Source organism: Ranitomeya variabilis, chromosome 2 (assembly GCF_051348905.1).
Source record: "Ranitomeya variabilis isolate aRanVar5 chromosome 2, aRanVar5.hap1, whole genome shotgun sequence".
Taxonomy (NCBI): Eukaryota; Metazoa; Chordata; class Amphibia; order Anura; family Dendrobatidae; genus Ranitomeya; species Ranitomeya variabilis.
In genome coordinates, this window is record NC_135233.1 from 1,012,578,326 (window position 1) to 1,012,605,541 (window position 27,216).

The window sequence follows — 27,216 nt, forward strand, 5'->3', positions numbered from 1 at the left end:
ACAGCTTATGCAGCAGTAGTGCTGCACAAGTCAAAGGTTGCTCTTTTAATTTCGCTCCTTGCACACGCTGAGTGAAACACGTATAACATTTAGCCCTTTATACAGTCAAACTGTGTTGGAGGCGCGAGTTCCCTTTGTAATGAGACGCAGCACAGATGTCAAGAATCCCACCTTGGTGCTGGGTGCAGCCTCCTGAGCGTTGTTATTTGCTGTACAGGAGTCTGCGCTGTCGTGTTATCCCCTGGCCTAGCGCTGTTAGCGCTGCCCATGTTCTGGCATCATTTAATGTCGGCCGGTGCGTTTCGCGATGACCATGAATCCCAGCCACGCAGTGTCTTAACATTGTTAAAACACTGCGGGGCTGGGATTCAGGGCCTGGCGCAGCACATATGTTCGCCTCTCACACTCGGGTCCTTACACCCGCTTCAGACTGTGCGGCGTCATCTGATCCCTTATCGCATGCCACGGCCATGAAGCCGCACAGTCCGCAGAAGGCGGAAGGAGATGAGGGACAGGCGAACTGATGCACTGATCATGCCCATCAATCACACCCTCGCAGTCCCAATAACTAAGACAACGAGGGGCGTTGTGTGGGTCAGGGCGGCCGCAGAGGCGCAGGCAGCCAAACCATGATGCCAGAAGACGGGCAGCGCTACCAAGGGGGTTGCAGCGTGTCATTACAAAGGAAAGTCACACCACCGGGACGGTTAAATGGTCACACAGAGGACACATTTTAGACGTGTTTTCAGTTCCACATGTGCGAGGAGAATACGTTTATGAGCCACCTTGCACACATGCAGCATTACCGCTGTACAAGGTGGCCTTTAAAACGTACAAACGCCTGGGGGAGGGGGGACAGGTTCCCTTCAATTTCAGTTCTTGTGTCTGCGTGGCTTTTGCAGGACACGATGCCGGCTGCACAGCAGGGGAACAGCTGGCGGTGCTGAACCCCACTGACACATTGGCTGGTGTTTTTCTCTGTGCAGCTAGCAGTACCGGGCCCCAACTGGCGGTGTTGGAGCCCGGGGTCAGCAGGAGGAGGAGATGGAGCAGAGTGTAGGCCGAAGCCTGCACTGGCGGCAGCTTTTGGGTCTGTTGTGCCTGCGTGGCAGTTGCAGGACACGTTGCCGGCTGCACAGCAGGGGAACAGCTGGCGGTGCTGAACCCCACTGACACATTGGCTGGTGTTTTTCTCTGTGCAGCTAGCACATCTGGGCCCCAACTGACGGTGTTAGAGCCCAGGGTCAGCAGGAGGAGCAGGGGGAGCGGAGAGTAGGCCGAAGCCTGCACTGGAGCAAGTTAAAAGGAAACCTTTAACCCCCCCCCCAGGCGTTTGTAGCTGGAAGAGCCATCGTGTACAGCACTAATGCTGGAAAAGGTAAACTTAGCTCTTTTAATTATGGTCCTTGCACATGCTGAACCTAACACTTATGAAATGTGTCCCCTCACAGCGTTCAACCGTCCGGTAGGTGGAACTTTCCTTTGTGATGTGACGCAGCACAGCCGTCATTTTTACCCCCTTGGCGCCATACGCGGCCTCCTCAGCGTTGTTTGAATCTGTCCCGGAGCCTGCGCTGTTATGTTACCCCTTGGCCATGCACACATTTTGCGCTGCCCGTCTTCTGATATCATTTGCTGTCAGGCTGGCTGCGCCTGTGTGGGTGCGCTGTCCGAGATTCAGCCTCGCGGTGTCGTGTAATGTAATCCCACCGCGGGCCTGTGATCCGTGGACATGCGCAGTGCATATCCTCGCCTCTCACTACCCTCCCTACGGCTTCTTAAGACTGTGCGGTGTCACGGCCGTGGCATGCTATTAGGGACCAGCTGACAACGAACAGTCTGAAGAAGCCGTAGGGAAGGGAGTGAGAGGCGAGGATATGCACTGCGCATGTCCACGGATCACAGGCCCGCGGTGGGATTACATTACACGACACCGCGAGGCTGAATCTCGGACAGCGCACCCACACAGGCGCAGCCAGCCTGACAGCAAATGATGTCAGAAGACGGGCAGCGCAAAATGTGTGCATGGCCAAGGGGTAACCTAACAGCGCAGGCTCCGGGACAGATTCAAACAACGCTGAGGAGGCCGCTTACGGCGCCAAGGGGGTAAAAATGACGGCTGTGCTGCGTCACATCACAAAGGAAAGTTCCACCTACCGGACGGTTGAACGCTGTGAGGGGACACGTTTCATAAGTGTTAGGTTCAGCATCTGCAAGGAGCACCACGAAAAGAGGCACTTTTTCCCTTTGCATCATTACTGCTGCACAAGGTGGCTCCTTCAGTAACAAACGCCTGGGGGGGGGACAGGTTCCCTTAAATTTAACTTGTTGTGCCTGCGTGGCGGTCGCAGTACACGTTGCCGTATACACAGCAGGGGAACAGCTGGCGGTGCTGAACCCCACTAACACATTGGCGAGGTGTTTGGCTCTGTGCGTACAGCACTTCTGGACGGCAACTGGCGGTGTTGGAGCCCAGGGACAGGTGGAGGAGGAGGAGGTCGGAGGAGGTAGGAGGGATTGCCACACACACAGCAGGGGAACAGCTGACGTTACTGAACCCCAATAACAGAGGAGGGACTGTTGACTGTGCGTACAGCACTTCTGGACGGCAACTGGCGGTGTTGGAGCCCAGGGACAGGTGGAGGAGGAGGAGGTCGGAGGAGGTAGGAGGGATTGCCACACACACAGCAGGGGAACAGCTGACGTTACTGAACCCCAATAACAGAGGAGGGGCTGTTGACTGTGCGTACAGCACTTCTGGACGGCAACTGGCAGTGTTGGAGCCCAGGGACAGGTGGAGGAGGAGGAGGTCGGAGGAGGTAGGAGGGATTGCCACACACACAGCAGGGGAACAGCTGACGTTACTGAACCCCAATAACAGAGGAGGGACTGTTGACTGTGCGTACAGCACTTCTGGACGGCAACTGGCGGTGTTGGAGCCCAGGGACAGGTGGAGGAGGAGGAGGTCGGAGGAGGTAGGAGGGATTGCCACACACACAGCAGGGGAACAGCTGACGTTACTGAACCCCAATAACAGAGGAGGGACTGTTGACTGTGCGTACAGCACTTCTGGACGGCAACTGGCGGTGTTGGAGCCCAGGGACAGGTGGAGGAGGAGGAGGTCGGAGGAGGTAGGAGGGATTGCCACACACACAGCAGGGGAACAGCTGACGTTACTGAACCCCAATAACAGAGGAGGGACTGTTGACTGTGCGTACAGCACTTCTGGACGGCAACTGGCGGTGTTGGAGCCCAGGGACAGGTGGAGGAGGAGGAGGTCGGAGGAGGTAGGAGGGATTGCCACACACACAGCAGGGGAACAGCTGACGTTACTGAACCCCAATAACAGAGGAGGGACTGTTGACTGTGCGTACAGCACTTCTGGACGGCAACTGGCGGTGTTGGAGCCCAGGGACAGGTGGAGGAGGAGGAGGTCGGAGGAGGTAGGAGGGATTGCCACACACACAGCAGGGGAACAGATGACGTTACTGAACCCCAATAACAGAGGAGCGACTGTTGACTGTGCGTACAGCACTTCTGGACGGCAACTGGCGGTGTTGGAGCCCAGGGACAGGTGGAGGAGGAGGAGGTCGGAGGAGGTAGGAGGGATTGCCACACACACAGCAGGGGAACAGCTGACGTTACTGAACCCCAATAACAGAGGAGCGACTGTTGACTGTGCGTACAGCACTTCTGGACGGCAACTGGCGGTGTTGGAGCCCAGGGACAGGTGGAGGAGGAGGAGGTCGGAGGAGGTAGGAGGGATTGCCACACACACAGCAGGGGAACAGCTGACGTTACTGAACCCCAATAACAGAGGAGGGACTGTTGACTGTGCGTACAGCACTTCTGGACGGCAACTGGCGGTGTTGGAGCCCAGGGACAGGTGGAGGAGGAGGAGGTCGGAGGAGGTAGGAGGGATTGCCACACACACAGCAGGGGAACAGCTGACGTTACTGAACCCCAATAACAGAGGAGCGACTGTTGACTGTGCGTACAGCACTTCTGGACGGCAACTGGCGGTGTTGGAGCCCAGGGACAGGTGGAAAAGCAGAGGAACACAATGTAGGCCGAAGCCTGAGAAAGTCGAAAGGGAACCTTTAACCCCCCCCCCCAAGGCGTTTGTAGCTGAAAGAGCCAGCTTGTGCAGCACAAAAGATGCAAAAGGAAAAGGTAGCTATTTTTGTTTAGCTCCTTGCACACGCAGAACTTAACACTTATAAAATGTGTCCCCTGCAACCGTAAAACCGTCCCGGAGGTGGGACTTTCCTTCGTAATGTGACGCAGCACAGCCGTCATTCCTACCCCCCCGGCGCCGCGCACCGGCTCCTCAGCGTTGTTTTATTCCGTCCCGGAGCCTGCGCTGTTATGTTATCCCGTGGCCAGGCACACTTAGCGCTGCCCGTCTTCTGGCATCATTTGGTGTCAGGATGGCTGCGCCTGTGCGGCCGCGCTGGCCGAGAGCCCGCCTCGCAGTGTCTTCTGATTTAATCCCACTGGGGGCCTGGGATCCATGGACATGCGCAGTGCATATCCTCGCCTCTCACTCCCCTCCCTACGGCTTCTTAAGACTGTGCGGTGTCACGGCCGTGGCATGCTATTAGGGACCAGCTGACACCGAACAGTCTGAAGAAGCCATAGGGAGATGAGTGAGAGGTGGAGGTTCAGATATGCACTGCGCATGTCCATGGATCCCAGGCCCCCAGTGGGATTAAATCAGAAGACACTGCGAGGCGGGCTCTCGGCCAGCGCGGCCGCACAGGCGCAGCCATCCTGACACCAAATGATGCCAGAAGACGGGCAGCGCTAAGTGTGCCTGGCCACGGGATAACATAACAGCGCAGGCTCCGGGACGGAATAAAACAACGCTGAGGAGCCGGTGCGCGGCGCCGGGGGGGTAGGAATGACGGCTGTGCTGCGTCACATTACGAAGGAAAGTCCTTCCTCCGGGACGGTTTTACGGTATCAGTGGACACATTTTATAAGTGTTAAGTTCTGCGTGTGCAAGGAGCTAAACAAAAATAGCTACCTTTTCCTTGTGCAGCATTACTGCTGCACAAGGTGGCTCTTTCAGTAACAAACGCCTTGGGGGGGGGGGGACAGATTCCCTTACATTTCAGTTGTTGTGTCAGCGTGGTGGTCGCATGACACATTGCCGGCTACACAGCTGGGGATCAGCTGACGTTACTGAAACCCAATAACACTGGGTCGTATGTTTTGACTGTGCAGACGGCACTTCTGAGCCTCAACTGGCGGTGTTGGAGCCCAGGAATTTAAGTTCAGGTGGTAGAAAGATGAACACAACAGGAGACCTGGATAACGTATACAGTGACCTAATTATTTAATCAGGAGGAGGAGTGGCAAATTCCTGCGAGATCCAGGCCTTGTTCATTTTCAGGAAAGTAAGCCGGTCAACGTTATCGGAGGATAGTCGCATGCGACGGTCAGTTAGTACACCACCTGCAGCACTAAAGACACGTTCCGATAATACACTGGCCGCAGGGCAAGACAGCACCTCCAATGCATACTGGCTTAGCTCTGGCCATGTATCCAGCTTTGAGACCCAAAACTTGAAAGGGGAAGAGCCGTCTGGGAGTACAGCAAGAGGGCAAGACATGTAGTCTGTCACCATCTGACGGAACCGTTGCCTCCTGCTGACTGGAGCCGTCTGTGATGGTGTAGACTTTTGTGGGGGGCACAGAAAACTGTGCCACAGTTGGGCCATACTGGTCTTGCCTTGGGCAGAGGCACTGCTTCTGCTCCCTCTTTGTGCAGAGCCTCCACCACTGCCTGGACGCACTGAGCTGCTTTGGAATGCACTAGCAGCACTTCTCTCAGTTGGAATGGAGAAGATGATGGAATTGACCAGTGTGTCTTGGTACTCCCGCATTTTTCGCTCCCGGTTCAACGGTGTGATGAGGCTTTCTACGTTGTCCCGGTAGCGAGGATCGAGGAGGGTGAACACCCAATAATCAGACATGTTGAGAATGTGGGCGATGCGGCGGTCGTTTCTCAGGCACTGCAGCATGTAATCCACCATGTGCTGCAGACTGCCAACTGCCCAAGAAACGCTGTCCCCTGCTGGAGGCGTGATCTCTGCCTGCTCGTCATCACCCCACCCTCGCTGTACACACTGAGTACTGGACAATTCGGTAACTCCCTCCTCTGGACGGATGTCTTCCTCCTCCATTGACTCCTCCTCATCCTCCTCACAAACTGTCCCCTGCCTACGCGTTTGTGAGGAACCACGTGGCGCTGACTGTCCAGAAGATGATGGAAATGGTGAATCCTCATCCTCCACCTCTTCCACAACATCATCCCTTAGCGCTTGCAGTGATTTTTCAAGCAGGCAGATAAGGGGGACAGTCATGCTGACTAGTGCATCATCTGCACTCGCCATCCGCGTGGAATAATCAAAGGGACGCAAAACCTGGCAGACGTCATTCATAGTGGCCCACTCTGTGGTTGTGAAGTCTGTACGGCGCTGACTGCGACTTTTTTGCGCCTGAAGCAGCTGGTACTCCATTACAGCTTGCTGCTGCTCACACAACCGCTCCAACATATGTAACGTGGAATTCCACCTGGTAGGTAGGTCACATATGATGCGATGTTCCGGCAGGCGGTGTCGGCGCTGCAGAGCCGCAATGCGCGCTTTTGCCGTGCTGGAACGCCGCAAGTGAGCACACTCTAGGCGGACCTTGTGCAGCAGTGCATCAAGTCCGGATAGTCCCTCAAAAAGCTCTGCACGACCAAATTGAGCACATGTGCCAGACATGGGATGTGAGTGAGGTTGCCGAGGCCCAGAGCTGCCATCAGATTTCGGCCATTATCACACACTACCATGCCTGGCTGGAGATTCGCTGGCACAAACCACACATCGCTCTCCTGCTTGATGGCATTCCAGAGCTCCTGCGCTGTGTGGCTACGATTCCCCCAAAAAATTAATTTCAACACGGCCTGTTGACGTTTGGCCACGGCTGTGCTCATGTCGGTCGTAACAGGTACACGTTCATCACGGGTCCATGTGGAGGTGGACTGTGACGGCTCCTGCAGCGATGATTCTGAGGAACTGGTGTAAGAGGAGGAGTCAATGCGTACAGAATGGATTCCTGCAATCCTTGGAGTGGGCAGGACACGTCCTGCGCCACTCGCACGGTCTGTACCCGGCTCAACGACATTAACCCAATGGGCAGTGAGGGAAAGGTATCGCCCCTGTCCATGTTGACTGGTCCACGCATCGGTGGTGAGGTGGACCTTGCTACTGACGGCGTTCAGTAGCGCGTGTTTTATGTGTCCCTCCACATGCTTGTGCAGGGCAGGGACGGCTTGCCTGCTGAAGTAAAAGCGGCTGGGCACATTGTACTGTGGGACTGCCAATGACATCAAGTCACGGAAGCTGTCAGTCTCCACCAGCCTGAATGACAGCATTTCCAGTGACAGCAGTTTGGCAATGCCTGCAGTCAGAGCCTGTGCTCGTGGGTGGTTTGACGAGAAAGGCCGCCTTTTCTCCCATGCCTGTACTACCGATGGCTGTAGACTGGGCTGGGAGTGTGTGGATGACTGGGAAAGTGGTGCTGCGGGTGGAATTACAGCGGGTCTCTGGACAACAGGGCCAGAGGTTCTTCCACGGCGATCCTGGGAGGAAGCCGAACCAGCTGCGTGTGAGCTAGAGGAAGAGGCAACACGAGCTGAAGAGGTGGTAGCTGCCGCTGTTGGTTGGCCTACCTCTTCAGTGTGTTTTTCTAACTCCGCCGGGTGCCTGTTGCGCACATGTTTCCACATGTTGGAGGTATTGAGGTTGCTGACATTTTTCCCTCTTTTGACTTTTTGATGACACACGTTGCATCTGACATAGCAAATGTCATCTGCAACTGTGTCAAAAAAGGACCAGGCACTGCAAGTCTTGGGAGCGCCCTTTTTGGCTTTTGGAAGAGACATGCTCCTAACGGGTGCCAAAGCGGAGGCTGCAGGATCCGCAGTCTTCCCCCTCCCTCTCCCTCTTTGGGCCGTACGGGGAATCTCTTCCTCAGAGCTGCTCCCACCACCTTCCTGTCCCTCACGCCAAGATGGGTCGAGGACCTCATCATCTACACTACCCTCTGCCCCCAACTGCTCCTCCTGGGTAGTCTCAGCAGCAGAGCACGCACCAGTAAGTGGCACCTGAGTGTCATCATCAGCTGATGCGGCCTGCGATGTGGTGACCAGAGCCACTGGCCCACCCGCCTCTTCAGAGGAAGACAGAAAAAGCTGTTGGGCATCACTGCACCCTGCCTCTTCTTCCATTTCTCCAATGCTGCTTGGCTGGCCCCCTGTTTCCAAGCCAAGAGATTCAGAGAACAGAAGTAGAGACGGCTCCTGTCCTGGGCTCTCTGTCTGCCTGGGCAATTTGGCAGGTGGTGAAGAGACAGATGGCTGCTCTCCAGTGCTCTGTGTCTGAGAGGATGTGGCACTAATGGAAGTTGATGCATTAGCTGCCATCCATCCGACAACAGCTTCAATTTGTTCTTGACGCAGCAGCGGTGTACGGCGCTCTGACACAAAGCTGCGCATGAACGACTGTTGCCTGGTGAAAGTGGGTGCTGATGAGTCACCGGTGCCCGCAGCAGGCACAGAATCCCCACGTCCCCTCCCTGCTCCGCGCCCACGCCCACGTGCCTTACTCACTGCCTTCTTCATCTTGGTTGACTGATAAAGATAAGCAGAAAAGTACTAACGGCTTTGTGTGCTTATTCCTGAACAACTCCTCCTAACAGGTATAAGAAACACTAATTTTCTAAAGTGTGGACTAGACTTTAATATGAGCTAATGTGGCCTACACAAATGTAAAGTGGTGTAACTGGTGTGTTTGGTGAACTTTATTATTTATTTCTTTTTTGGGGGCTGAACTGACAACAGATAGAGCTGCAGTCACACAGAGACCGTGCAGACAGACGTAAACGGCGCTGCAAGGCCCAAAAACCCTCCTCTACTTTATCCTATGTAGTGTTTTTCCACAAATTAGCTGGAGACGGGTGGAAAGACACTAATAGGATTTTTTTAAATTAATTACCAGCAGACTACACTACTTGAAAAAAAATGAAAATTGATTTGGCGGTATGACGCAGTGAACAACCCTGAGCTGGAGACAACCAGGCTACGGCTGCTCACAGACTACAGGGCGAGCTGCAGTCACACGGAGACCGTGCAGACAGCCGTAAACGGCGCTGCAAGGCCCAAAAACCCTCCTCTACTTTATCCTATGTAGTGTTTTTCCACAAATTAGCTGGAGACGGGTGGAAAGACACTAATAGGATTTTTTTAAATTAATTAGCAGCAGACTACACTACTTGAAAAAAAATGAAAATTGATTTGGCGGTATGACGCAGTGAACAACCCTGAGCTGGAGACAACCAGGCTATGGCTGCTCACAGACTACAGGGCGAGCTGCAGTCACACGGAGACCGTGCAGACAGCCGTAAACGGCGCTGCAAGGCCCAAAAACCCTCCTCTACTTTATCCTATGTAGTGTTTTTCCACAAATTAGCTGGAGACGGGTGGAAAGACACTAATAGGATTTTTTTAAATTAATTAGCAGCAGACTACACTACTTGAAAAAAAATGAAAATTGATTTTGCGGTATGACGCAGTGAACAACCCTGAGCTGGAGACAACCAGGCTATGGCTGCTCACAGACTACAGGACGAGCTGCAGTCACACGGAGACCGTGCAGACAGCCGTAAACGGCGCTGCAAGGCCCAAAAACCCTCCTCTACTTTATCCTATGTAGTGTTTTTCCACAAATTAGCTGGAGACGGGTGGAAAGACACTAATAGGATTTTTTTAAATTAATTAGCAGCAGACTACACTACTTGAAAAAAAATGAAAATTGATTTGGCGGTATGACGCAGTGAACAACCCTGAGCTGGAGACAACCAGGCTATGGCTGCTCACAGACTACAGGGCGAGCTGCAGTCACACGGAGACCGTGCAGACAGCCGTAAACGGCGCTGCAAGGCCCAAAAACCCTCCTCTACTTTATCCTATGTAGTGTTTTTCCACAAATTAGCTGGAGACGGGTGGAAAGACACTAATAGGATTTTTTTGAATAAATTAGCAGCAGACTACACTACTTGAAAAAAAAAAAAAAAAAAAAGAACAGTATGAGGCAATGAACCACCCTCCCTGAACTGAATACAACCAGCTATGGATGGCCTATGTGGCTGCACTCAGACTAGAGAGTGGGCTGCACTCACACACACACACACACAGACCTTGCAGATCGCTGTGAAAACAGCGCTACAAGGCAAAAGCAAGGTGAATAGTAGGTGAACACAGCGGTTGCTAAATTAGCCTTTGGAAAGCACAAAGAAGCAAATCGCTATCTCTAAACTGTCCCTCAGTCAGCAAACAGCGTCCTGTCACTAACTGAATTCACAGCAGAGTGATCGCAAAATGGCGCCAGCGAATTTTAAACTGCAGCATGACATCATTTCAGCAGCCAATCACAGCCTTGCCAGTAGTTTCATGCCCTCCATGCTAAACAGGATGTGCCCACACTTGGAATCATTCTCATTGGCTGAATTTCGGAATTTTGAATCTGGGAACTTCCGATTCCGGTATCCGATACGCGGCAAGTATCGGAATCCCGGTATCGGAATTCCGATACCGCAAGTATCGGCCGATACCCGATACTTGCGGTATCGGAATGCTCAACACTAGTAATAAGGTTAGAGGAGTTTCTGAGTGTAGCAGTTGGGAGGGTAGACTTGCTGTAACATGGGGGCTGGGGTTGGGAGAGATGTCTCCTGCGACTAGAAGAAGGAGGATTGAAAGAGTGAGCAGATGGTTAAGTGATTTGTGAGAGCGTCTCTTGTGTTGGGTGGTGGGAATGAATGGATCTGAGCTGTTAAGCAATGTGAACAGAGTGTGAGTGCTATACATAGGAGAGGAAAAGACAGAGGGGCCGATATGAATGGAGTGTAAAGAGTTAATGCAAAGGCGGTGGATGTGAGTGGATGCAGCTGCCAGGATATAGATTATACAAATGCATATGGAGAATATTTGTTCTGTTCCAAATGAACAGGGAATAGATTTATTCCATTGTCTTATCTGTCTCCTGCCCTGTCTAACTGCCATGTTGTAACTGCCAGTACTTTGATAAATGTACTTCAATTAAATGTGCATGAATGCTCCCCTGCATGAATGCTTCCCCAAGCGATGTCTCAATTTGTAGGAGGCTAGCTCTTAGATCTTACTTTTTTCTCTCTCTCTCATTACCATTCAGAATAAGTTGAGACAGCAGAGCAAAATAAATTTAGTGAACAGATAAACAAATGTCCAGGCCAACATGGATCATAAACCACTTTGAAAACAGTTATATTACCTCTCTGCATAAGGGTCAAGCAGAAATAGATTCAATAGCTATATACCAAAACAAATGCTTGCTAAGATGGCTAACAAACCTAGATACATGCAGGATTCAATGCCGGAGATAGTGTTGAGCGAGAGTGCTCGCTACTAGAGTTTGAATCGGGTGCTCGAGTTTTGCAGATCCCCACATGTTTTTCTTAGGATGTCTAATAGCTGCGAAACAAGCGGGGCGAGACTCGAGCATGTCACTTGAGCACCCACAATATTTGGTGCATACCCAAGCACAAGATGCAAACTGGAGTAGCAAGCACTCTGTCATACCTGTGGGTTCAAAATGCTGACTATACCCCTTTTCCCCCACATATGGGACATATTGCACAACAAATGTTGTGTTCCATTTTCTCTTACTACTCTTGTGAATATAAAAAAAGTTTTGTCTAAAGTAAATTTTTAAGTGAGAAAAGTTAAAAGTTCAATTTCTCCTTCCACATTGCTTCAGTTGTCATGAAGCACTTAAAGTGTTAATAAACTTCTTAAATATATTTTTGAACACCTTGAGGGACGAAGTTTTTAGAACCGTGTCACTTTTGAGTATTTTCTGTCATATAGACCCCTCAAAGTCACTTCAAATGTGATGTGGTCCCTAGCAAAAACTGTTTTGTAAATTTTGTTTGAAAAATTAAAAAATTAGAAATTGACAGTGAAATTTTAATCCTTGTAACTTCCTAACAAAAAAAAATAAGATTTTTCAAAAATTGTGCGGATTTCATGTAGACATGTGGAAAATGTTATTTATTAATTATATTGTGTGATATCATGGTCCGGTTTAAGGGTACAACAATTAAAAGTTTGAAAACTGCAAAATTTTCCACATTTTTGTTAAATTTGCATTTTTTTCATAAATAAACGCAAGTTATATCGAAAATATTTTACCACTGTCATGCAGCACAATATGTAATGAAAAAACATTCTCAGAATTAGTGAGACACATTGAAGCATTTCAGAATTATTATCACATAAATTGATACTGGTCAGAATTTTAAAATTTGGCTTGGTCATCAAGGTAAAAATTGTCTCTAAGGGGCTAAAGGAATGACAAGCCAGACAGATCTGTAGCTCTCGCCGCTGAACCTCCCATCAGGCATGGTCGTGTATGAGAATGATCATAACAAGATGGTGGCTGTGAAGCTTTACAAGCTCACACACTTACCTTGCTTGGCCCACTTGCTCAACTTGGTAGTTCAGTGGTTTCTGAGAACATACCCAGATTTGGCAAGGGTTCTGGTCAAGGTAAGCCACGTCAGCTCCCTTTTAGGCAAGTCACCTACAGCTGCTGCCGTTTTGACAGTGCTGTAGCAGTGCATGCAAGTGTAAGTCCACCAACTGGTAAATGACTTGACTACACGCTGGAACTCCACACTGCACATGATAGCAAGGCTTTGTGAGCAACAGAGGCCAGATGTGGAATACTAGAGCCAACACGCTCGTTGGTATTCTGGTCAGCCTACACACATAACGACTGAAGAGTGGGCATAGATGTCTGCCATTTTTGCTGTTCTACCAGACTATTAGGACTCCACAAATTTCATAAGCGGCAATGATGCCACTATTAGCGCTTCTGTGCCTAATAAAGCAGTTGCTGAAGACAATGAAAATGAATCTTTGCATACAGACCAGGTGCAGACAGAGGAAGACATGAGACAGGAAAATACCGCCCAGCCCAGCCTCATTTCATGTGCTCAGCACGGATTAGGTAACAAAGGACCTGGTTTATAGTGCATAAGAGGCTAGTATACACAAAAGCTTTGTCCTGTCTCTCCTACATGGATGGGCTGACAAAGAGAAGGAGAAGATGAAGAGTAGTCATTATGATGGAGGCAGGGAAGTGTTGGCTGTAGGGACCTTGGCACACATGGCAGACCTTATGTACCGCTGTCATTCCCTTGACCTTGTAGATTGTGAGCGCTCGCGGGCAGGGTCCTCTCTCCTACTGTACCAGTTGTGATTTTTTGTTGTTTAAGATTATTGTACTTGTTTTTACTAAGTATACCCCTCCTCACATGTAAAGTGCCATGAAATAAATGGTGCTATAATTATAAATATTAATAATAATAATACTAATAATAATAACCTGCGCATTACATTGATCTTGCACAAAAAAGAGTACTGGTTGTTCACCCTGGTTGACCCATACTGCAAATAGAACTTTGCACCTCTTCTTCCTGTGGGGGAGATGTCCTAAAGTTGCGCTATACCAGGAGTGCCACCGAGGGGGTCATAACAGAGAGGCGCTTTCACCTGTCAACAGAAAGTGCTGACAGGCTCATCTCTGATAACATTAAACAATGCCTGAATTAGACCAGACTTTTCAACACCACCATATGACAGAAGCACATAAAGTGTTTTTAATGTAAGGCCCACCAGTTGTTGCCTTCTAGGATCTATGGATGATTGGATGACACTACTTATAATAGGGTCATCCAGCCTTTATGAATGTACACAAGTACACTTTCCTATTTTTTTTATGAGGCACTACAGTTGGTGTCTTCAAGAGTGTACTGATGAGGGCTTATAATTTTTGGCAAGATTTGTACTTAAAAGCTCACAGACGCACAAAGAGGACTTAAAAATCCTCCAGAAAATTTACAAAAAAAAAAAAAAAAATCACAGAAAAAAGCAGAGATGGTTACCTGCTGAAGCCTCCAAACAAATGCACCAGCAGAGCGCATCGGACCCGATTAATGATGACAAACAACACAGGTGCAAAAAATACCGATGAAACAACCACTTTCAATCCAGTATTGGTTGTTTGGCATTAGTGCACAAAGAGATAAGCGATAATAGTCTGTATGTGGCATTGTTCACACAGGCAATGCAGAGCATCTGGTATACAGCCTATTACTAACGCACATACAGGCGGGCCGCCCAGTGCTACAAAATGCACATTGTGTGAATAGAGGCCTACAGTTTACAGAGCCATCTTGGTCCGACTGCGCCCTGCAAGATGAAGAGCAAAAAAAACACATATCAATGTATGTAAGGTATTAGTTTATATTGGGACCTCAATACGTAAGCCGGCAACCCACGTCAAGGGTCCTTACATTTTTGCCGGTCCTAACGCTAAACATTGAGTAAAAGCTCACAGACGCACAAAGAGGACTTAAAAATCATCCAGAAAATTTACAAAAAAAAAAAAAATCACAGAAAAAATCAGAGATGGTTACCTGCTGAAGCCTCCAAACAGGCGGGCCGCCCAGTGCTACAAAATGCATGTTGTGTGAATAGTTTAGCATTAGGACCGGCAAAAATGTAAGGACCCTTGACATGGGTTGCCAGCTTACGTATTGAGGCCCCAATATAAACTAATATACCAGTATACCAGATGCTCTGCATTGCCTGTGTGAACAATGCCACATACAGACTATTATCGCTTATCTCTTTGTGCACTAATGCCAAACAACCAACACTGGATTGAAAGTGGTTGTTTCATCGGTATATTTTGCACCCGTGTTGTTGCCATCATTAATCGGGTCCGATGCGCTTTGCTGGTGCATTTGTTTGGAGGCTTCAGCAGGTAACCATCTCTGCTTTTTTCCGCAAGATTTGTACTTAGTGCATAGACTTTACGAGTCTAGAACTACAATTTGAATGAAGTAAGTATGAAGTCCTTCTTTATGTCTAATACAGGTTGTATGTGAGTCCCTAATTTTGGGCACTTCTTGACTCCTCCAAAATTACACTGAAATTTACAATTTTTTAAATACAAAATTCAATTTTGTCTTAAATTATATATATTTTAAATCCTTTTTAAATTTAGCCTTATATTCAAGCCATTACACAGGAAAAAATGTTTTTAAAGGGAAGTAAAACTATGACACCATTGTTCTCAACAGGAGTCTGAGATCTTCCAGGCGTCTTCCCCATACTGTTCTCCTTCCATCCAGCCCTTGTTTCCATCCCTTTCAACATTTTCACTGCCCCCTTGACCTCCTTGTACGGTCTGCAGGAAGAATGTTCAGATTTCCCATTGACTCCCATTATACTCATTACTCAAAACAAGCACCCAAGTGTTAGGAATTAGTCGGTTCGCATAACAAGCATCCAGGTATTTTAGTGCTAGCTCATCTCTGCTGCTAAGTAGAAAATGCATTTACATGTTCTTCTGTCTCTTCTGTTTCACATTTCACATGTACATGGAATCAACAGTGCTCTAAAAACAAAGAATAATAATAATAATAATAATAATACTACTATGTAAAGTGGTATGCAAATTATATGCTAAAATGGCTTTTTATTGAAAGTCCTCAACTGTGCTCAAGATATCTGGTGATCTTTCTCCCCTTAAAGGGCCACTGTCACCCCCCTCCAGCCGTTATAAACTAAAAGAGCCACCTTGTGCAGCAGTAATGCTGCAGTCTAACAAGGTGGCTCTTTTAGTTTTTGATTTATTTATTACCTCAAAAAAGCGTTTTAAAAATTGGCCACACATACCAGATATTATACCTGGAGGCGGTCCGAAGCGTCCTGTATGAATCCCCCAACTGCCGTCACTCTTCTCTTCAGGGGTGATGGTACCTGCCCCCTGAGCGCTGTTATCTTCTGAAATCCGGCGCCTGCGCTGTGCGTGCCTGCCTGGGGCCTGCGCAGTGTTCATTGTCAGTGCGGCCACACTGTTGCTGAATCCCCCGCCCCGCACTGTTATTCATTATGCACAGTGCGGGGCTGGGGTTCCTGGGAAGGCGGGGGAGTGTCGGAGCTGGGGAGCGTCTAAACAGCGCAGTGCACATGCTCAGGAACCCCAGCCCCCCACTGTGCATAATGAATAACAGTGCGGGGCGGGGGATTCAGCAACAGTGTGGCCGCACTGACAATGAACACTGCGCAGGCCCCAGGCAGGCACGCACAGCGCAGGCGCCGGATTTCAGAAGATAACAGCGCTCAGGGGGCGGGTACCATCGGCCCTGAAGAGATGAGTGACGGCAGTTGGGGGATTCATACAGGACGCTTCGGACCGCCTCCTGGTACAATATCTGGTATGTGTGGCCAATTTTTAAAACACTTTTTTGAGGTAATAAATGAATCAAAAACTAAAAGAGCCACCTTGTTAGACTGCAGCATTACTGCTGCACAAGGTGGCTCTTTTAGTTTATAACGGCTGGGGGGGGTGACAGTGGCCCTTTAACAGTGTGATCACACTGCTTTGCGCAGGGAGACAAGCAGGCAGAAGAATTCGCTGTGGAAGGGTCTTGGAGATCTCCACTGATAGAGGTAACTACCCCATCAGTGGTCACATTAGCCACTTGACACTAATGTCTGCACTAAACAGCTACCTGACAGCGATAAGTGACTTTTGTCAGTGCTGGTTGGGGAGGGGGATTACTTTTACGTTATTAGTGTCTGTCTTTACAGATGCTCCCCAGAAAGTGACTCTCTTCAGTGTGAGAACGTACTGTAAAGATTAGGAGGATGGGAACAGTAAAGCAGTGAATCCCGGCAGAACAGCTGTGAAAAATAAACACTGCAAAAATGACGTGTTAGTCAGTATCAATCTATATAATGTAAAAAAAACCCATATATAAGTATTTTTTTAACTAATTTAATAAAAAAATGTAATTTTTGTGATAGGTTCTCTTATTTATTTATTTATTTATTGCCATTAATTCTACAGCATTTTACAGACATTATTGGCACTGTCCCCATTGTGGCTCACAAACTAATTTCCCTATTAAACTTGCTGAACCACAGAATTAATCTAACAATTTGTGCAGCATGGTAAATGTGAAAATTACAGTCCAAAAAATTGTGTCAGAATGGCCGCTTTCTTCATATTCCTATTTATAAAGAGTTAACAAATGTTTGCTAATATGGAAAGTGTTATAAAAAATAGCACAAGTTCTGAACATCTCATGGAGCACTGCTCAAGCCATCATCCAAAAATGGAAGGAGCATGCCACAACTGCAAACCAACCAAGACATGGCTGCCCTCCTAAACTGACATCCCAAGCAAGGAGAGCACTAATTAGAGTATCAGCCAAGAAGCCCATGGTCACTCTAGAGGAGCTGCAGAGATCCACAGCTCACATGGAAGAATCTGTCCAGAGGACAACTATTAGTTATATACACCACAAACCAAGCCTATTTGAAAGCGTGGTGAGAAGAAGCCATTTTATAAAGCAAGCCATAGGAAGTCCCATTTGCAGTTTGCATAAAGCCATGTAGGGAAACACAGCTAACAAGTGGAAGAAGATACTTTCATCGAATTAGTCCAAAGTAGAACATTTTGAGCTAAATGCAAAACGTTATGTGTGACAGAAAACGAACACTGAATAATAACCTGAAAATACCATCACAAATGTCAAACATGGTGGTGGCACCATCATGCTGTGGGGATACTTTTCATCCGCAAGGACAGGGAATCTGTTGATGGGAAAATGGATAGAGCTAAATACAGTCAAATTCACCTTCCAGCAGGGCAACAACCCTAAACATCCTGCCAGAGCTACAATGGGTGTTTTGCAGAAAAGAAAATCATAGTCCTGTCAATGGCTCAGTCACAGTCCAGAATTACTGTTCACAGACATTCTCAATCCAATCTCACTGAGCTGGAGCTAGTTTGCAAAGAATGGGCAAAACGTTCAGTCTCTAAATGTGCGAAGCTGGTAGAGACATACCCAAAAAAACTTGCAGAAGTAACTGCAGTAAAAGGTGTTCATATAAAGTATTAACTTAGGGGGGCTGAATACAAATGCAACTCACAATTTCCAGATTTATATTTTTAACATATTTAGAAAACAATGTATCATTTCCTTTATACTTTACAATACTTCGTGTTTGTATATCACATAAAATACAAATCAAATACAAAGTAAATAAATAGTAATCAACAAGTTTGTGTGTGTGTGTAACTTGAAAAAATGTTTAAAAGTTCAAGGGGTATGAATCCTTTTTCAAGGAACTGTACATATACCGCAAAAACATATTACACTGACAAATACATATCATCCCGATAAAAAAAAAAAAAACACCTTCACATGACTACTTTAAATAAAAATAAAAATTTAGGACTCTTGAAATGTAACAATAAAAATATGGTTAATTGGAAAAGTGAATGCACAAGTGCGTAACTATGAATTTTCTTCTATGGTAGTTATGACAACAGGTAAAACTGTGTCTGTGATAGGAATACCCCTTAAATGTTTTGAATAAATGTTGTAAATGCTGTATATGGATTTATCAATTAATATAGCAAATCTAATTTCATAGACCAAATATGGATCATAAATTGGCTAAAACTTAAAGTTTGTTAATGGAACAAAAAACAACAACTTGTTTTACCTGTTACAGCTTACAACGTGCTTTCAGTGCCCGGTATATGATTGATAACAGCAAGCAATTCGTTTTTAGACCTTGTTCCTACTAGTAAATCCTCGGTCTTCCTCATATACTAATCCTTGATTATGAGCAAGTGATCTGCTACATTACAACGCCTCAAAGGGACTCCACCCATACCTCCCTCTGTTCGCTGTTTATGCTACTTGCTGTTTTCGCTAATTGATACAATGCCCTAAACATTCTCCTCCTGTAACTTACTGGATATATATCCTACATCTTTGTTTGGTAGAGATTGAAATGGCTGGTCGAAAACTTAATAATATCATTAGTGGCATGTACAATTGGGCCTCCTGACGCAACTGCCATTTTCATCTGGACGTGCACCCTTGGACTCACATTCAGCTGAAATGTATTATAGATCAGAGATCCACCAGATCCCTACACAACAATAGCTATACACACCATCAGCCAGGAGTTGACATTGTAGTGCCCTTCGTGGGGGGGGGAATTGATGCCACTGCCTTGACGCACCCTGTCCCTTTGAGCTCGCTTTTGAAGAAAGGACATCACGCATCTTAGAGCTGGAATTAGGTAAGAAGAATCATTTATTTTTATAATGTGTTGGAATAGAGTGCCAAGATAAGGAGCATTGTTAAATGATCTGGGCTAGGATGATGGACATTATTACAGGGTAAGGACCAAATTGAAGAAATTTTTAAAGAAAGGGATGGGGAACTTTAGTAAACTAAGATGCCAATATAGAAGTCATTATTAAACAAAGGGCCCAGGTGAGGTACATTTATTACAGTATAGGGAACATTATTAAAGGATATTTGGCATTAATAAAGAATGGAAGAAATTAAAAGATTAGGAACTTTTTTAAAGCGATAGGCATAATTACTGTATGGGGCAAGAATGAATAACATGCTAGTTTATGGTAACAAATGGGCAACATAATTACTATAATTACTGTATAGGGCCAAATGGGGGACATTATTACTGTATGCGGTCAAGAAGAGGGGATACTAGTCCACAATGGGATAAATTATTAATATTATCTTTTGTGGCCCATACATTATTTATTGCTATTTTATGGAGTCACAATTAGTGTTGAGCGATAACGTCCGATATTTGAAAGTATCGGTATCGGAAAGTATCGGCCGATACCGGCAAAGTATCGGATCTAATCCGATACAGATACCCGATACCAATACAAGTCAATGGGACTCAAGTATCGGACGGTATTCCTGATGGTTCCCAGGGTCTGAAGGAGAGGAAACTCTCCTTCAGGCCCTGGGTGTTATGACCCCAATGGCAGAGGGTCTCAGGAATAAATACCAAGTCTGCAAACATAAAAAACCAGCTCATAGGGCAGTGGTAACTGGGCTGACCATATATCTAATCCTAGCACCACAAATAGAAGTAGCCGGGGAACGTGCCTACGTTGGTTCTAGACGTCTCGCGCCAGCCGGAGAACTAACTAACCCTAGAAGGGAAAAGAAAAGACCTTTCTTGCCTCCAGAGAAAAGACCCCCAAAGTTGGATACAAGCCCCCAACAAATAATAACGGTGAGGCAAGAGGAAAAGACAAACATAAGAATGAGCTAGGTATTTAGCAAAGAGAGGCCCACTAGCTAATAGCAGAATATAGTAAGATGACTTATATGGTCAGCAAAAACCCTATCAAAATATCCACGCTGGATATTCAAGAACCCCCGAACCGTCTAACGGCCGGGGGGAGAACACCAGCCCCCTAGAGCTTCCAGCAAAGTCAGAAATCACATTTAGTACAAGCTGGACAAAAATAGAAGCAAAGCAAGTAACTCAAAAAACAAAGAAGCAGGACTTAGCTTAATTTTGCAAGAGCCCGGACCAGCAGACAGGAGCAACAGAAGGATCTGATTACAACGATGCCAGGCACTGGACTAAGGATCCAGGAAGTTTATATAGCGACACCCCTGGACTAACGACCCAGGTGAGTGCCAAACTGAAGAAAGACAATCCCAGAGTCATATCACTAGTGACCACAAGAGGGAGCCAAAAAGTCTAATTCACAACACCTGGGATCCATATTAATGTGTAAAATAAAGAATTAAAATAAAAAATATTGCTATACTCACCTCTCCGACACAGCCTGGACCTCACCGAGGGAACCGGCAGCGTTCTTTGCTTAAAATGCGCGCTTTTACTTCCTTCCGTGACATAATTTCAGGTCCTGATGCCTATTTCTGCATTGAGGACCTGAAATTACGTCACGGCTTGCTGTGATTGGTCGCGTCGTGGTCACATGGGCGGCACGCAACCAATCACAAGCCGTGACGTAATTTTAAAAATGCGCGCGTCTCCTGCCTCCCGTGACGTCACGGCTTGTGATTGGTCGCGTCGCCCATGTGACCGCGACGCGACCAATCACAAGCCGGAACGTAATTTTAAATTCCTGAATGCCTAGAATTAGGCATTGAGAACCTGAAAATTACGTCACGGCTTGCTGTGATTGGTCGCATCGCGGCCACATGGGCGGCACGCGACCAATCACAAGCCGTGACGTCACGGAAGGAAGTAAAAGCGCGCATTTTAAGCAAAGAACGCTGCCGGTTCCCTCGGTGAGGTCCAGGCTGCGTCGGAGAGGTGAGTATAGCAATATTTTTTATTTTAATTCTTAATTTTACACATTAATGTTGTTTCGATACCGATACCCGATACCACAAAAGTATCGGATCATGGTATCGGAATTCCGATACCCGCAAGTATTGGCCGATACCCGATACTTGCGGTATCGGAATGCTCAACACTAGTCACAATGTGTTATGTTCGAAGTATATTGAGAAAAAAAATAATGGACGCTATCACTGTATGTCAGGGATGTCAAACTCAAAAGCACAGAGAGCCAAAATTAAAAGCTTGGATAAAATTAGGGGCAGACCTTGATATTTAGCAGATAAATGTCTGTAATTGATACCCCTCCCTCAGTCATACTGACAAAAAAATGGTGACCTTATCACAGCACAATTCTCCAATTATACTCATCACACAGCCCTCCATACAGTACAAATGGCCACAAGAAGTCCTCCATACAGTATAAGGAGACCCAGCATTCCCTTCCATACAGTATAATAGCCCTACACAGTGCTCCATAGAGTATCATAAGCCCCACATAGTGCTCCATACAATATAATGGGCCAAATATAGTGTTCCATACTGTAAAATAGGCCTCACATTGTGTTCCATACAGTATAATGGGCCCAACATAGTGCTCTTTACAGTATAATGAACCCCACATAGTGTTCTTTACAGTAAAATGGGTACCACATAGTGCTCATTTATGGAGATGAGTGAATATGTTTGGAAAATGATTGCCAAACATAAATTTGGCACGAATATGGTATATTTGGATTTGTGATCGGAAACACAAGTACATTTTCATAAAATCGGGAAAAATTGGCAACATTTGGTAAAAGTGCAGGAAAATATTTGCGTTTCCACTAAAGTATTTTTAGCACTTTTGTAAGGATAGTGCTGGTGTATGATGAGAGAGGGGCATGTGCTTGATGAGGGGAGGGGTTGGTTAAAGCTCAGAGGAGTAATGTGCTTGTAAAAAAATGTTTTTCTAATTTTATGTATGCCAGACAATCAAGGTGCAGGAAACATCCACAATGTCCAGACACAATTTCTTGTGTCATTGGCTGCTGAATTCACATGTCCCTCTCCATATAAAGAGTGGACATCTTGTTTTAGCGCCATTTTGTCACTATAACAGCGCAGAGAAGCTGCTCCTGATGCTGCTCCTGGGTGCTGATAGATTTTAGCTAGTTAGCTAAGTGATTGTTTCTAAGTCAGATAGTTTACATAGCTAGTGTCCTGTATGGCTGTGAAATCGACCTTCCAGTAGATTTTCTTTTGCCATTAGTGAGGTCCACAGGCAAAGACAGCAAGGCACACTTCATTGAAATGTGTTGTGCACTGCTTCTATTGTTCTCCATGCACAAGTAGACCTTTCAAAATCTATTTTTTTACTTGTTAAACGTGATTTAGCAATGCATATGTGACCTTGTCATTTAGTGCCACAGAACTTAATCAGTTTGCAGAGCTGTTGCAGAGTAACAAAAAACTATTTTATTCAGTTGCTAATGTGATTCAGGATGCCACATCTCTTCTTGTCATTTAGTAGCGGTGAAATTCATTTCTATGCAGAGCTGTTGCAGAGTAAAAAAAAATATTTTTTTTCAGTTGTTAACGTGATACAGTATGCGAAATCTCAGTCTGAAATTGTTTTGAGCATATGTAATTTGTTCTTCAGGCCTCATCCACACTTAAACAATACTTTCTTCTGTTACTAACGTGATACAGTAGGACAAATCTCACTTTGAAACTGTTTGGAGCATATTTTCTTCATTATACAGGCCTCATCCACACAGAAATAATTCTTTCTTCTGTTACTAATGTCATACAGTAGGGGAGATCTTAGTTTGAAATAGTTTGGAGCAGATCATTTAAGTTATGTACTCCTCATCCACACTAAAAATATACTATTTCTGCTACTAACGTGATACAGTAGGGGAGATCTCACTTTGAACCTGTTTGGAGCATATCTTCTACGTTATACAGACCTCATCCACACGGAAACAATTTTTATGCTACTAATGTCATATATTAGGGGAGATCTAAGTTTGAAATAGTTTGAAGAATATCTTCTATGTTATACTGTCCTCATCCACACTAAAAAAAATACTTTATTCTGTTACTAATGTGATACAGTAGGGGAGATCTCACTTTGATATTTTTTACAGCATATCTTCAATGCTATACAGGCCTCATACACACTGAAAAAAAATATTTCTTCTGTAACTAACGTGATGCAGTAGTGGAGATCTCAGCTTAAAATGGCTTGGAGTACATCTTTTTTATACAGTCCTCATCCACAATAAAAAAAAAGTACTTTCTTCTTTTACTGATGTGATACATTAGTGGAGATCTTATTTGAATTTGCTTGGAGCATATATTCTTTGTTATACAGGCCTCATCCATTCTGAAACAATTTTTTCTTCTTTTACTAACATGATACAGTAGGAGAAATCTCACTTTGAAATTGTTTGGAGCATATATTCTATGTTGTGCAGACCTAATCCACACTGAAATAATTCTTTCTTTTGTTACTTATGGGATACACTAGGAGCATATAGTCTATGTTATACAGGCCTCAGCCACACTAAAATAAATATTTTCTTATGTTACTAACTTGATACAGTATGGCAGATCTAACTTTGAAATTGTTTGGAGCATATCTTCTATCTTATACAGGCCTCATCCACACTAAAAAAAAAGTAGGAAAATGTGAAGTCATTGTGTCAGGTAGAATAGGCTTGGTGTTCAATGAGTATGTGGGGTAGGTAGTAATGTTAGTGAAAGCACTATTGAGCCAGCATATTCACGTCCTATCCAAACACAGCTGACAACTTCTGTTACTGGACAGGCTACTCCACTCCCTTTCTTTGGCAGTCTCAGAGTGGTATGTCTTGTTGAAGAAGGCCAGTAAAAGTATGTGCTCCAGTGGATGGCAAGCGCATCTTCAAGTGAACTCTCTTTCTTATCCTTCACCTCAATATTAACCACAGTACAGTCCACAGAGGTTACACATGAACTACCATTGTTTCCCGCTGTGTCACAACTCTCCAACCACCCAACTGACTGTAGGGAACCTCAGATGGGCGAGTCTGCAGAGCTGGTCATTAGTGATGAGCGAATTTGTTTGGAAAATGATGGGCAAACATAATTTCAGCTCAAATATGGCACATTCGGAATCGTGATTGGAAACACAAGTAAAATTTAATAAAATAATGAATATTCGGAAACATTCGGTAAAAAGTGAGGGAAAATATTTGCATTGCCACTAAAGTATTTTAAGCACTTTGTCTATTATAATGGTGGTGTATGATGAACATTGGGCACGTGTTTGATGAGGATAAGAGGTTTGCAAAAACTCAGAGGAGCTTGTAAACAGTATTTTTTTTCTTCTAAATTTATGTGTGCACATTGTGGCTAGCCAATCAAGGTGCAGGAAATATCCACAAAGTTCTAACACAATGGCTTGTGTGATTGGCTACAGAAATCATGTGTCCCTCACAGTATAAAGAGTGGAGATCGTGTTTTAGCTCCGTTTTCACACTGTACAGAGAGGCTGCTCCTTAGGCTGGCACGGTTTGCTGCTAGATTTTCGGTAGTTAGCTAGGCGGTTGCGTTTGAATCAGATAGTTTAACTAGCTAATGTACTGTGTGGCTGTGAAATCAGTCATCCAGCATTTTGTTTTTGTGTCATTACTGAGATCCACAGGTAAAGACAGCAGGACAAATTTCATACAAGTGTGTTTTGCACTGCTTCTAATGTTCTCCATGCACGAGTAGACCGTTCTAAGTCTTATTTTTTTCACTTGCTAAATGTGAAATAGCATGCCATATCCCTCTTTGTCATTTAGTGGTGTGTTGACATTGTTATGTGATTTGAGCTGTTGTGCATGAATAAATATTTTTTTGGGGCAGTTACTAGCAAGATTCACCATGCCATATCTCACCTTGTTTTTTAGTGGCGGTGAAATTTCACAGTGTGCATAACTCATGCACATTAAAAAAAAAAAAAAAAAATTCTGTTGCTAAATGTGATACAGGCCACCGTCTCCCACGATGTAACTTTGTGGCACTGATATGAAGCTGTTTGCAGCCCTCACGCACACTAAATAAATATTAATTATTTCTGTTGCAAAACGTGATAAAGCCCACCATATTCCACAATGTAGTTTTGTGGTGGTGATTTGAAGCCTTCTACATATCTATCGCGCATTAAAAAGGAATTCTAATTTTTTTTGCAAAACATGATGCAGCCAACTGTATCCCTCCTTGTCATTTTGTGGCAGTGATATGAAGCTGTCTGCAGACCTAATGCACATTAACCCCTTCCCGACCTTTGACGCCATGTAGGCGTCATGAAAACCCGTGCCAATCCGACCCATGACGCCTATGTGGCATCATGGAATGATCGCGTCGCTGCAGAGCGGGTGAAAGGGTTAACTCCGATTTCACCCATTCTGCAGGGACAGGGGGAGTGGTACTTCAGCCCAGGGGGGATGGCTTCACCCCCCCCCCGTGGCTACGATCGCTCTGATTGGCTGTTGAAAGTGAAACTGCCAATCAGAGCGATTTGTAATATTTCACCTAAAAAACTGGTGAAATATTACAATCCAGCCATGGCCGATGCTGCAATATCATCGGCCATGGCTGGAAATACTGAAGTGACCCCCCCCACCCCACCGATCTGTCCCGTAGTCCCCTCCGTCCTGTGCTCCGCTCCCCCGTCCTCCTGTCCGCTCCCCCCGTGCTCCTATGTCACCCCCCCGTGCTCCGACGCCCCCCCGTGCCCCGATCTCCACCCCCGTGCCCCTACCCTCCCCCCCTTATACTTACCGAGGCTCCCGGTGCCCGTCCGCCTCCTCCATTGGCGCCGCCATCTTCCAAAATGGCGGGCGCATGCACAGTGCGCCCGCCGAATCTGCCGGCCGGCAGATTCATTACAAAGTACATTTTGATCGCTGTGGTAGGTTCTGTCACAGAGATCAAAATAAAAAAAATAATAAATAAACCCCCCCCTTTATCACTACCATAGGTAGGGACAATAATAAAATAAAGAAAATATATTTTTTTCTTTTTCCACTAGGGTTAGGGTTAGAACTAGGGTTAGAACTAGGGGTAGGGTTAGGGGTAGGGTTAGGGTTACGGGTAGGGTTAGGGGTAGGGTTAGGGTTAGGGCATGTGCACACAGTGCGGATTTGGCTGTGGATCGGCAGCGGATTGGCCGCGGATCCGCAGCGGATTGGCAGCGGATCCGCAGTGGATTGGCCGCGGATCCGCAGCGGATTGGCCGCGGATCCGCAGCGGATTGGCCGCGGATCCGCAGCGGATTGGCCGCGGATCCGCAGCGGATTGGCCGCTGCGAATTCGTACCAGTTTTACATCAGGTTTACAGTACCATGTACACCTATGGAAAACCAAATCCGCTGTGCCCATGGTGCGGAAAATTCTGTGCAGAAACGCTGCGTTGTATTTTCTGCAGCATGTCAATTCTTTGTGCGGATTCCGCAGCGTTTTACACCTGTTCCTCAATAGGAATCCGCAGGTGAAATCTGCACAAAAAAACACTGGAAATCTGCTGTAAATCCGCAGGTAAAACGCAGTGCCTTTTACCTGCAGATTTTTCAAAAATCGTGCGGAAAAATCTCACACGAATCCGCAACGTGGGCACATAGCCTTAGGGTTAGGGTTGGAATTAGAGTTAGGGTTGGAATTAGGGCTAGGGTTGGAAATAGGGTTAAGATTAGGCTTGTGGTTAGGGTTACGGATAGGGTTAGTGGTGTGTTGGGGTTACAGTTGTGGTTAGGGTTGGGATTAGGGTTACGGTTGGGATTAGGGTTAGGATTAGGGTTAGGGTTGGAATTAGGGTTACGGGTGTGTTGCGGTTAGGGTTGTGGTTAGGGGTGTGTTGGGGTTAGG

At 46.3% G+C, this 27,216-nt stretch overlaps 1 protein-coding gene across 2 annotated transcripts in view; it reads right to left on the reverse strand.

The window, feature by feature from the left end:
• LOC143808527 (alpha-1,4-N-acetylglucosaminyltransferase-like) overlaps window positions 1-27,216 on the reverse strand; it is a 130,147-nt gene that overhangs the window by 20,379 nt on the left and 82,552 nt on the right. The window contains exon 1 of one of the 2 annotated variants that reach the window (XM_077291287.1): window positions 18,685-18,808. The exons of the other annotated variant lie outside the window; for it this stretch is intronic. The gene's annotated coding sequence lies outside the window, so the exon portion shown is untranslated. Of the gene's footprint in view, window positions 1-18,684; window positions 18,809-27,216 lie in introns of those variants that run through there. 2 annotated transcript variants of the gene reach the window in all.